General features: G+C 37.5%; 1 protein-coding gene across 3 annotated transcripts in view; it reads right to left on the bottom strand.

Moving 5' to 3' along the window:
* nsl1 (non-specific lethal 1) overlaps window positions 1-12,924 on the bottom strand; it is a 178,939-nt gene extending 166,015 nt beyond the window's left edge. For 2 of the 3 annotated variants that reach the window (XM_068348054.1, XM_068348051.1), the window contains exon 1: window positions 12,617-12,827. The gene's annotated coding sequence lies outside the window, so the exon portion shown is untranslated. Of the gene's footprint in view, window positions 1-12,616; window positions 12,828-12,901 lie in introns of those variants that run through there. The other variant, XM_068348052.1, reaches the window with a different exon arrangement.
* Between the last annotated feature and the right edge of the window lie 598 nt (window positions 12,925-13,522).

A 13,522-nucleotide genomic window follows, 5' to 3' on the forward strand; every position in this document is an offset into this window, starting at 1 on the left:
TGTGGGCAACTGGCTTCTATAAAAGGATAGCAGGTTGTAAGTTCATTATTTTTTTTTTGTTTCATTACATGTGCAAGGAACATACATCATAAAATGAAAATGGGACACAGGCCAAAAAGCTACCAACAACGGTTACCTTGGAACAAATTAACGAAGAACGGTGGGACTATGGGGTCTTACTGTACATAACCCCATCAAAAGTTTATTTTTTTCTGTGTATGTATTAAAAGTAGAAATACAATATTAACATATACTATGCAATTACTGTACAGAAGGTCCTCAACTTACAAACTTGGTTCCAAGAAGCTGTTTGTAAGTCCATTTTTTGACTAGGGTAGACCTACTCTGAATCTCATGCCTATAATCTCCAGCTACAAAAGTCAATAAGTAGTCAGGTTTCATATGAAATAGATATTACAAATGTTCATTAAATGATATAATATTGTTTTATTACAATATTTCTTTATCCGTTATTATCAGTTGGATTTGTGTTTGTATCTCCGAATGTTCGCAAACCAAGTGATGCAAGTTGAGACCTTATACAATATACTCAGCATATAATGGAGCAATTGAAAACTCATCTTATGAAATATGCCTTTGATAGTTTGAGGATTAAGGATGTTTAAACTCAACTGTATGCTTCATTACTATGCATTTAGTCAATGCAAGCTAAATTACTAAAAGTTGAACTACGATGGTAATACTACTGCAGTTAAAGTGCACACCATAGCCGAGAAACTGTATATGTACAGCTCTCAAGCCAAGACCAAATCAATGAATGCAAGTCACTAAAACTTAAAACATTCAATGGGATTTGAGGAATTGAGAGATTTGTTTTCCAAAGGAAATATAAAAATGCAACCGTCTGTATTTCAGCCAAACCACATCCCCAGAGGTCTTCGTATGTTATGGATTGAACTCCAACTAAACCTAGTTGAGTGGTTTGTTCATGCAAGTTTCCCAGCAAGGATCTGGAGAGCCAAAGATTTCACTCTAAATATTTTGTACAACCTGGGGATTCTTGAAAATCTAAACAACTTATTCCAAGTAGATTAACAGTTTATTAAGAACGCTACAGTGACCCCTAGCGTGTTCAGGGCTCTACCAGCAAGTGTACATTCCCTTCCTCTTCAAGACCAAGTCCTAAATTGTAGAACAAATGGGATTACAGTGGAACCTCTACATACGATTGTCCCAACATACGAAGTAAAATTCGACCAAATTTCTGTCTCAACATACAACGTAAACAATACGCTTACCCGTGGAATTTTCTCGAAAGCGTACAGCGTAGTTTGTTGTTGACGCCGCTAGACGGCAGCACATCGGAGGGACGCCAATCGAGCGTCACCTTGATCAGTCCTCTCATCGCATGCGCATCAGTTTTAACAGTTTTTTATCTTGCCTTTTCACGTGTTGTTTTCTGTGTTCCGTAATCATGGGTCCTAAAAAGCTTAGTTTCGGTTCAGGAAGTAGTAGCAGTGGTGAGAAAAAGAGGAAGTCTATGCTTTCATTAGAATTAAAGCAGGAAATCATAGAAAAGCATGAGCGAGGTGTACGTGTTAGCGATCTGGCTAAACAATACGGCCGGAATATGTCTACGATCTCGACGATCATAAAACAGAAGTCAGCCATTAAATCAGTGAAACCTTCGAAGGGGATCACAATTATTTCTAAACGTCGTAGCCCTACCCTTGAAGAGATGGAACGACTTTTGTTAATATGGATCAAGACAAGGAGATTGTTTGAGATACGACCACGGAAACGATCATTTGTGAGAAGACCAGCGCTATCTACAGTGACTTGAAGGCGGCGCGCTCTCGGGGTGATGCGGGGGAGAGTTCAGCCGATCCTGCGATGGAGGAATTCAAGGCGTCTCGAGGTTGGTTCGAGAAATTTAGGAAATGGACCGGGATTCATTCAGTTGTCCGTCATGGAGAAGCTTCGAGTTCGGACACTAAGGCTGCTAAAGACTTTGTTAAAAAGTTCGAAAGCATCGTGGCGAAGGAAGGTTACGTAGAGCAGCAGGTTTTCACCTGTGATGAAACCGGTCTGTTTTGGAAAAAGATGCCTAGTCGAACGTACATTACCGCTGAAGAGAAGAAAATGCCTGGACATAAGCCAATGAAGGATCGGTTGACTCTTGCGCTTTGTGCCAACGCCAGCGGGGACTGCAAAATTAAGCCTTTGTTAGTTTACCATTCCGAAAACATTAGGGCATTTAAAGCACATAGAATTAATAAAGACCTGCTACATGTTCTATGACGTTCTAATTCTAAGGCTTGGGTTACTAGGCATATCTTTGTGGAATGGGTAAACGTAGTTTTCGGCCCTGCTGTCAAGAAGTATCTTCAGGAGAGGAATTTGCCTTTGAAGTGCTTGCTTTGTTTGGACAATGCACCCGCTCACCTCCCCGGACTCGAAGATGATATCATCGACGAATACAAATTCATCTAGGTGTTGTATCTTCCACCGAATACCACCCCATAGACCAGCAAGTCATCTCTAATTTTAAGAAGCTGTACACCAAGCACTTATTTAAGCAGTGCTTTAATGTCATGCAAAGCACCAACTTAACTTTGCGTGAATTTTGGAGGAGCCACTTCAATATCGTGCACTGCTTAAAGATCATTGATCAGGCTTGGGAGGGAGTAACTCGTCGGACCCTGAATTCCGCTTGGAAGAAGCTTTGGCCTGATGCTGTTGCTCCCCGAGATTTCTTAGGTTTTGGCCCCGAGAATGAACCTGTGCTTGCCGCCGAGGAAGACGAAGAGATTGTATCCCTTGGCAAGTCCATGGGTCTGGAGGTGGATGAAGATGACATCACCGAACTCGTCGATGAGCATCACTAAGAGCTCACCACAAAGGAACTCAAGGAGCTGCAAGCCATGCAGCATGAGTTCCAAGCGCAATTGAGTGAGTCGGAGGAGATCGAGGAGGTAGGCGAAATCTTAGGTACGGCGGAAATAAAACAGATGTTGGCATATCATCAACACGTTGATTTCATCGACAAGCATCACCCACAGAAACTTCAGGTTTGTCGTGTTGTTGCGCAGTTCGATGATGTTTGCTTAACGCATTTTAGAAAAATCCTCAATAGCCGTACAAAGCAACTTTCACTCGATAGTTTCATTAAAAAATCTTTAAAACGGTCTAGTGATCATGATGAAAAAAAAGAAAGTGAAGCAAAGAAAAGGAAGACCGAATCGAGTGAAAGTGATGAAAATTAAAAACAAAAGAAAAAATGTAGAAAATATAAAAATGAAAAAAAAAAAAAAGTCGAGTTAAGTTAAAGTTCACGTAGTAGTGTAAGTTATCGTACAAAGTCACCGTCCCTACCTCCACGCTGATCTTCCGTCTCCTCCTGCGTAAAAGTCCCTACACCTGCGTGGTCTGTCGCTAAGGTTATTTCATTATTATTATTCTTTTTTTTTTGGTTTGTAATATGTATTTATTATACAGTTATTGTAATAATGTCACATGTAATTATGTGTAGCCATTTATTAAGGATTTATTATGGGTTTTTAGGCTGAGGAACGAATTAAACAATTACCACGTATTCTTATGGGAATATTTGCTCCAACATACGATCGTTTTAACATACGAAGTAGTTTCTGGAACGAATTAAGATAGTATGTTGAGGTATCACTGTATGTTCTCGCCAGCATCAGCTTTGAAGTAAAATCCATAGACATTACATTATTCGGACACCCTGAAAACGGGCAACCTTGGCTGGATTCATCCTCCAGACCCATGAGGCACAACAAACAAAGAGGCAAGAAATCCAAGACACTGAACTGGAGCTCTATGCTGAAGATAGTTAGACACACAAACCTGATTCAACAGTTCATCCTGGAGCACCTTAACACATCTGTTAAGGCCAACTCCAGCCCAATAAAAGGCATTTTGATCACCAGGTATGCCATCTAATATACGTAGAAGCATTAGGGAAGGTGAAACCTAGATGTTCAGTAATTCTGTAAAAAAAAAAAAAAAAAAAAAAACCTTTTTGCTCTTCAGTCCCTCCTCTAGCATGCTACAGAATTGGTTGATCCTTAACTTTTACGTATTTCATTCCAAATAACATGGAAAGTAATGACTAAACTTGTGTTCACCAATGGCATTCTTGCACAAGAGAGAATGATACATATAGATGTAGCATCATCTTCTAAATCTTTCCAAATTGCTACCACCAGGAGAAATCTGCCCTACCAAAAACTTTCCTTCTCCGTCTGACTGTTTGAAGAGAGAGTACTGTCATTCCTTAAAAAAAATAGGCATACTGTACCATGAGTAAATAAAAAACTTCAAATCAATGGAGCATATATTTTCACAATGGTTCCTCCAATCCGTAATGGGATGATCAAAGAGGCAACACTGGAACACAGGGGAAATGAACAGCCTTACAAAATGCAACACAGTACAAAATTTACATGTACAGTTTATGCATACTGTAGTGAATAATTGCTGATGGCCTATTGTGTTCATACAATATGTAAATCTGATTTGGTAATCTTCCTAAGTTCAATGTACAGTACAGCCATAGCTATGCAGTAGTACCTTGGGTCACGAGTAACTTTGAATACTAGTGTACAATTGGGTTACGATTATTGCTATTACATCTGCATGCTGCCAAAAAAAATCCTGTTGTATGGACATCTTTTGTGGATAAGTACTAATGAAACTACCATGAAATTAGTCATTTGGTGACCATACAGCACCCATTTGGTGTTCAGTTAATATTACAAAAATTTCAAAATGAGATTATATGATTATTAATGGATTTCGACTCAGACTGAACATCCTTTATTTCATAGAGGAAATATTGTTTTAGAATGAGCAATTTATGGCAGAACTCACACTTGTGTACTTAAATAGCTCATTTTCTGGGTAAAACTGTGCATTTAGCAAATCAACATTCAGGCCGTCTGATATCCAACGCAAACTGCTCAAAGAAACCGTTTGCACTAGGCAAGAACTCTGCGAAACAAACTCCAAAATGTCACCAGTGTTCAGACTGTGAGGAACCGACTGCATGTGAACAGTCTGAATGCCAGCAATCCGGCTGTGACCCCAAACCTTAACGTAGATAACATGCAACTAGGTAGTCATTTGGTCACATACACGTGAACGGGGATATTGAGGAATGACCGCGTGTCCTCTTTTTGAGACTAAATTTTGTCTCCCCACGAGTGACAGATGTCACAAGAGAGTGGAGGGCCTGTGGGAAACATTTTGCGGAGTGTGCAATTGTTGCGCATGATCGTTTTGGTGGTCCCTCTGTTATGGTGTGGGGAGGGATCAGTTTCGCAGGTTGCACAGACCTGCGCATGTTCCAGCTAGGGGTGATTAATGCCCGAATGTACCAGGATGATGTTATCCTCCCCACTGTTTGTGTCTATGCTGGTTCCGAGGGCCTAGATTTTCTGCTAACGGACGACATCGCACCAATCCATCGAGCAAGGCTGGTGCAGGACTGTCGGGATACAGAGGGAATCTGCCATATAGTCCAGCCTGTTCACTGGATCTCAATCAAATTGAACACCTTTGGGACCAGATCGGGAGAGCCATGCCGCAACGTATTCACCCTCCAAACAAAGTCAAGGAACTCAGAGCTGCCCTCACTGAGGAGTGGCAAAGACTGGGACAGGCAGCATTTGACCGTTTATTATGGAGCATGCCAAAGTGGTGTCAGGCTTGTATTCAAGCCAGGAGGAGGTCACATATAATACTAAGATGGACTGGATTATAGTGTGATGCATGTGAACCCACTTTTCCCCATGTGGCCATTTTCTTTTTCGGACACTTCCTTAGATCCCTGTTTGCTGTGGCTAAAATTGTACTGATCATTAAAATAGGGTTTCATTTCCAAACATTAAAAAATGGCAAAAACCACTATACTAAAACCTTAATGAAAAAGATACTGATTTTGCAAAATATCCTCAACTTTTTTTTATTATACTGTAGTGTATATTGTAATGTATGTCACGACTGGATATGACCACAATCTCTAATAAGCTAATCTATATTCACTGTATTAATTTAATTCTACAAAACCACAGTAAAATATCTAAACTAGAACAAGTCCTCTAATACATAACTATAATCTAAAAAGATTAAAAAAATAAAAACATAGTAAGAAGTAAATATAAAACATTTTCAACAAGTGAAAAACAATACAAAATGGTTAACTTCTTTCAAGAGTACTGTATTATGTGCAATAGGCTCTCACTGTCTTGGGTTAGAATTCTCTACTTCTCTTGCTTTAGGGTACACTTGAGCACACTATTCTGTTTCCTTATTTCATTTCCTAACTAGGCTACTTTCCCTGTTGGAGCCCTTGGGATTGTAGCATCAAGCTTTTCCAACTAGGGCTGTACCTTAATAATAATGTAGGATAGCTCACAAATGTTAGCAAGAATAGCTAATTGAAATAAAACGGAGATTCAGGAGGGGTTATTTTCTGGATTCCAAGTTAATCATGTCCGACTTAAGATCCTATAAACACGAGAACCCAACTCCAGCAAAACCTCCCATTCTTATGCAAGGGTCTACATGAATTCCTAAATGAAAAGAGATACCCAAAGCATACAGTATAAGGATATAAAAACACCACAAACACAAAGCTTATAAAAGTATGCCAAAACTTTACCCTTGTATGTCTACATCAGAAAAAGAAAAAGCTAACTCGATTGTAAGCCTTTCCTTTATTCCTGATTTGTAAAATAAAAAGTCCTTTCATCCCCAAAGAGACCATTTAACACTTCAATTTCTCTTATTCTTTTCCCAAGGACATGACCTTGATTATAATCCCAATACCAAAAAATTTAACAATACATATGGTATACCCATATTCTGTACAAACATTTCACACTACAGATCTTTGGTACAATGACCAAAGTAGAACACAGCTCCTGTGATATATCTACGCTACACATTAGACAGGGGATTTTGCCTAACCAGGCTAATGGATGCAAATCCCCAACGCTATGCACATATAAGTGTAGAGGAGGGTGTATGCAAATACAGTACAGTATATGAAAGAGTACAGGATATACAGGGAACAGAAAGAATTAAGGAACTATGGAGTAGCTCCAATTGACCATCAAAGCTCAACTCAGACAAAGTTCCCCCAAACCCTTGAAGTCAAGAGATAATAGACCTGAGTGAAGCGAAACTGAGAAAACCTGTACAATGGGCATCAACAATGAAGACCATTACCCAATGATTGAACGTCAATAGACATTTAAAACAAAAGGTATGCAGTGGAGGCATTTACTAGTGCTCTCCAACTGGTGGCCAATATTCAGTTCCATAATGGGTTGTCACTGGCATCGTCATAAAATTGATTGACTTGGATTTTTCTGGCATCCTGACATCAAAGGTCACTGATGCCCAGCATGTAATAAAGCTTGGAGATGAAAATCCACAAAATTGTTGTGCCTTCCAAATACAGTAGTAGAATATGGACAGCCTTTGCAAACTTGGGGCAAAACTATAAAGGGTTCCTGGGTGACAGATTCGTAAAGGTTGGTATACCATACTAAAAGTTTATGGCCACACTGGTATAACATACTACTGTATTAATGACCTTAAATAATAATCCTGTCATTTATAGCCATAGGAGCCGGCCACTTGTAACAGTTAGTGAAAACAGAAACTTGCCAGCAGATTTGCATTCTCAGTAAGGACCCCTGATAGAGTACTTTGTTAGATGAGCCCCACTATATAGGATCTACATCACTTAATTCAGGTACTGTACCAAAAATTATAATTTCTTGCTAAGCTACAACCCTAGTTGGAAAAGCAGGATGCTCTAAGCCCAAGAGCTCCAACAGGGAAAATAACCAAGTAAGGAAAGGAAATAAATTAAGAGACATTTAAGAACCTTGAAATAAATCTTTCATATATTAAATTTAAAAACTCCAAAATAACAAGAATAAGTAAAATAAGATAGAACAGTGTACACAAGTATACACTCATGGAAGAGAACTCTACCAAGACAGTGAAAGGCCATGGTACAGAGCTAAGGCACTACCCAAGACTAAAGCACATTGGTTCTATTTTGGAGTGTCCTCCTACAGGAGCTGCTTACCATATAGCTAGAGTGTCCCTTCTACACTTACCAGGAGGAAAAGTAGCCACTGAACAACTACGGTACAGTAGTTAACCCCTTGAGCAAAAAAGAATACATGTAGTTTGGTAAACATAGAGTTGTTAGGTGTATAAGAACAGAGGAGAAATGCCAGACTATTTGGAGTATGTGTAGCCAGAGAGGAATCCAATGTAGTACTATTTGGCCATTCAAAGGATCCATTAACGTTACCCTGGCCAACCTACTACCTAATTCATAGCATAAACCATCTCAGGTGGCATTTTAAATAATATATATACTGGTACAGTACCAAATTAACATAGCGTATACTGACATTGCTAAGAAAACTTTCTTCTAGTATAACATTTCAAAGCTTTGATTCCCAAGGTCCCTTGCACATTATAGGATATTTCCATTCGTTGGTGTCAACAACCATTTTTACTTATATCTCATTAAACTTACACTTACTGTGGCTATACTTTCCTGTAAAATTATGCTCTTCTAGAATAATATTACTTGGCACACAGTCAGTCATGGCCTAGATGTAACTTTATTTTTTCATTGACATGTCTTGTTATAATTTAAATATGGAATATGTCTTGATGTTGTTACTGTTTTTAAAATGATATTATTTTAATTGTTCATTATTTCTCAGATTGTCTATTTATTTCCTTTCCTAAATGGGCTATTTTTCCATGTTGGAGCCCTTGGGCTTATAACATCTTGCTTTTCCCACTAGGGTTGCAGTTTAGCTAGTACAGTAATAACAATAATAATCAACTAGGAGCATCTAATGCAACCCACAACACACTGTAGTTTAAAGTTCAAGAGTCTGCAAGGAGATCCCAACAAAGCACTAGTTTGTGACCACTTCAATAATTTATCCTATCATCAATAAGTACAGTACTGTATTTCATTATCAGTGGGTCACTGGACTATGTTATCATTATCTGAATCAGTGAGCTCTAGAATTATAACATGTTTCATACCACACACATCACCGGCTGTGCACACATGGGCCAATATATTACAATATGTGGTCTCATCTCTTTTCAGAGGTTCCCCTTTCTTGATTAAACTTATGCGTTAAACTGCATGTTTATAAATGACCATGCCAACATACACAACTGTATACCCAAGATAATGTCTACATACAGTGTGTACTCTTTACATAAATCAAGTTTAAGATCAGGATTAGAAAAGCCACATACAATACATGTCAAGTAATTTCTTCAATTAGATGGACAATGTAGGTGAAATCCAAAGACTTGCTTTTACTACTGGACAGCATAACTATACTGTACTACTTTCTTGGCTGCATATCTCGCAACTATATTCTTTAGGGTATAGTTCATTTATGAAAGATCTATTTTGATGTTGTTAGTGTACGGTTCTTAAAATGTTATTTTAATTGTTCATTACTTCTCTTGTAATCTATTTCTTCATTCCCTTTACTCACTGGGCTTAGCTAGTATTAATAATAATAGTGCCACCTATCATAATACTGTACATGTACAGAATTACCAGTTACTCTACAAGCAACTTTAGATATAACTTTTCCTCAAATATCTAGTGCCACAGCCATTCTAGCTTGTTACTTCCTTAAAATACTTTGCATGTAGGAACATGACGAACCACGGATCCCTAGAGATGTAAGACAAAGACATAGGACAAAACCATTTTACTGTAAAGCACCAACATCTATGGGAAAACTTTAATGACAAACAATATTTGAGTACTAAAAAGGCACATACAGTAAATGACTAAAGAAAATGATACCATCAGATATATTCTTCCAAAAATATGCCCAAATACTGGACTGGCATTGCCAAACCATGGTTCAGGATAAACAATAAATTTATTTTACCAAGAAATGAACACTTCTATTACAACATTGGGCCAAGAAAGTAATAAATTATGTTGTAGACTCTTGGGTATAACTAAGGACGGGTAGACCACCTATCAAATTCTGGCTCTGTAGTTTGAACAACATACACAGTAAAGAATAACATTCCCGTTTGTGGATTCTATTCAACGACATAAGCACATAATTGAAAACATCTTTGTACATTAGACCTAGGATATGTTCGACAGCATAACGTACTGTACATAGGCTGACTTTTGACTCCAGTACCTGACGCTTGTAATGGATGACAATAGGAAAAGTATCTTTTCCCACGAGAACCTGTTAATAATGCACATTTTCACATGGGAATAAAGAAACAGCACTAATTAGACTAATAGAATAATTTTGTATACCTATTATCATTATTACCTAAGCTACAACCCTAGCTGTAAAAGCAAGATGCTATAAATCCAAGGGCTCCAACAGGGAAAAATTGTCAGTGAGGAAAGGAAATACATAAACAATACAATAAGTGATGAACAATTAATATAAAATATTTTAAAACACGAACAACGTTAAAAGATATTTCATATATAAACTATTGATTCAACTTTCCGATTAGGAAGATCATTCCACAACTTGGTCACTAGAATGAAACTAATAGAATAGTGAGTAGTATGGAGCCTCATGATGGAGACACCCTGACTATTAGAAGTAACTGCATACCTAGTATTACGAGCAGGATAGAAATGTCCGGGAGGGTGCCAGAGATTAATATCTAGACCAGGAATAAGAAATTTAATAGACATTAAGTTCCTGCACAACAACTTTAGATGAGAAGCAACAGCTGAAGACCAGACAGAACAATACTCGAAAAAAGGTAGAATGAAAGAATTAAAACACTTCTTCAGAAGTCTATCATTCTTCTATGGGGGTTATCAAATGGAAACGAAATATCTATGGCTATAGGAAACATTACATTAGGAACCTTTGCCGAATATCTCAACATGCAACTTTCTAACCTCATACACACTAAATCAGTTGTAAGAAACAGGACGCCTGATGCAATTATTAAAATCAAATGTATGAAAGTAAAAAAATTAGTTTTCATATATTTCATGGCGGATATGAATGGAAATAACTACTTAGTGGAAAATGTTGTCTCAAAAGACTTGTCTTACGTCGTACTTTATACTTTTTACACAAAAATACAGGTAATTCCGACAGCTTTCGTAAAGTAAGCCTGCTAAGCCTAGGCCTACATCACTCAACTAAAAGTCGGTGCAACAAGAACTATATCTAATCTTCACTATAATGAATTTCCCTAACAAATCTAAAGAAATGTACCCATTGCCTAGAGATATACGCACTAACTTACAGCGCTCAAGTTAACATCAAAGAGCTCAAGCTATCTGGCAATTATATACGCAGGTAACGATTATCAATGATCGTGATAACATAGGCCTGTAACAGGATTCAGAGGCCGTGATATATATATATATATATATATATATATATATATATATATATAATATATATATATATATAATATATATATATATATATATATATATAATTTAAACACTTGTTTCCATTAGTGTAAAGCTAATATTCAAAAGACGCCCTGAACAAAAATCAAATTCAAAACATGAACATATGAATAATAATGAACTATTAAATTATACAACGACCAGGTTATTAATAGTTTCTAAATACTGAATGAAGTATACGTTGGCTTCCAAATAACAGACATGTATGTACGCACTTGTGTACGTTTCCCGAGACATGTGAGCGTACTCTTAATACAAGCCAGACAGCATTACTTTGGCGGGGAATATCTCGTGTTATAATCTCAATCTTGTCGAGAGCTGTCCGTTAGAAATAGTTCTATTGCCAAGGCAGGATAACTGACAGTAAAATATTAAATCACGACCGGCTTAGACAGTATAGCCTCGTATATAATACTAAATCATAGGTTTTGACAGTAATATCGAGGAGTAAAATGCCAACGGTTTGGATCTATCAAGCTATAGGACTAAACGTTCTGACATTTAACGTTTTGTGTCAACGTGATACATATGATATGAACTAAATGATTGAAAGGGAGAAAGCATTCTTTTAGATATACAATATGTAAGCCACCCTCTACTGCGTCACAGGAAACTACGTTTCAGCGACTTTTGTTTGCTTGTTTTAAAAAATAAACTCTTTCTATTTATGACACCTTTGTCAAGATTTAAATGACACATTCCACTGCTTGAAATATATTAAAAATAGGATCTTGTAAATACAGTTTGAGGCAGTCCATGAAATTCTTGGGAAACCTGATGCTCTTTTATAATTTATCAAGTTCTTTTCAATTAAATTAGTTAATAATGAAACAATATAACAAGCACACCTTAGAATATACATAGTATCAAGTCTTTTAACAAAACTTTCATTCAGGTTTGATCAACAATCATCACATAAACTCTCACACGACCACTCCATTCGGCATCATGGCCCATACTGAAGATGCGGGCCGAGCCCGGATGTACCGTGCCGGTCCACCACGTGACAAGACAGCCGCCATGACACCCCCTACACCCTCCTTCTCACTTATTACCCACATTTTTGGAACAAGATGCATCTTTCCCCATTTTTTTCTGCACGTACACTTAACACACACCGTTACACACCTCTGATTGTGTGGCTGGTACACTCTGAACTCCAAAATAACTATTAAATCACGTCAATTTCACTAAAAACTCCAGCGAAGGTCTAAGTCGCACCACTTCACAATACAAACCAGTGGAGTTACTGAATCTTCTTCTATCGAGGATTTTTTTCTGTGCAATTAATTCGAATTATAGGGATCCATCGCCATGAATCATATTCTAATGCTTATAAATAGACTGAAAACCGATGGAATTCCCTCCTATATTTTCTCACAGATTTTTAGGGAAAAGCTGTTTAGATATTACACAGGAGATGGACGATAGATTCACAATTGACTCTGATGCGCGAGGTGTGACGTCATGCGCAGAACCACTGTAACCCGCATTGTCTGATTGGGCGGGATGGCTATTACCTTCGGAATACACCCTCCCTTTGTAGGAAATGTATTTTATGATATTTATTCGTGGAAAACAACATAACCTATTGTAATTGCTACCATTAAGCATTGAAATTTAGCAATAAAGTAAGTCTAATATTTTTCATAAGTTCAAACGTATCTGGGTAATGATATTATGTAAAGGAAATTTTTATATAAACGGCGCATCCTGTAAACGTAATACCAATGAGTTGGCTCTGCCTTACAAACTTTACCGCATTTTGAGTGCCAAAAACCTTCACTATACCGACTTTCGGTAAAGTCCGCGAGATAACTGCTCTTCGATATTTCAAAAAATTTGTTAAGACGAAACAACCCAAAAGACGTCGCATTATTGAATATTAAAGTACAATAAATATGCTCGGCTCAATGGCGCCATTTGCATGTAAAGTACGATGCTTCCTTTGCGGTTGACAGGTTTACCATTTAAATCCTCGTAAATCAAATTATTAAATATCTGGCAATTACTCGTGTGTACGCTATCAATAAT

Source organism: Palaemon carinicauda, chromosome 24, assembly GCF_036898095.1.
Source record: "Palaemon carinicauda isolate YSFRI2023 chromosome 24, ASM3689809v2, whole genome shotgun sequence".
NCBI lineage: Eukaryota > Metazoa > Arthropoda > Malacostraca > Decapoda > Palaemonidae > Palaemon > Palaemon carinicauda.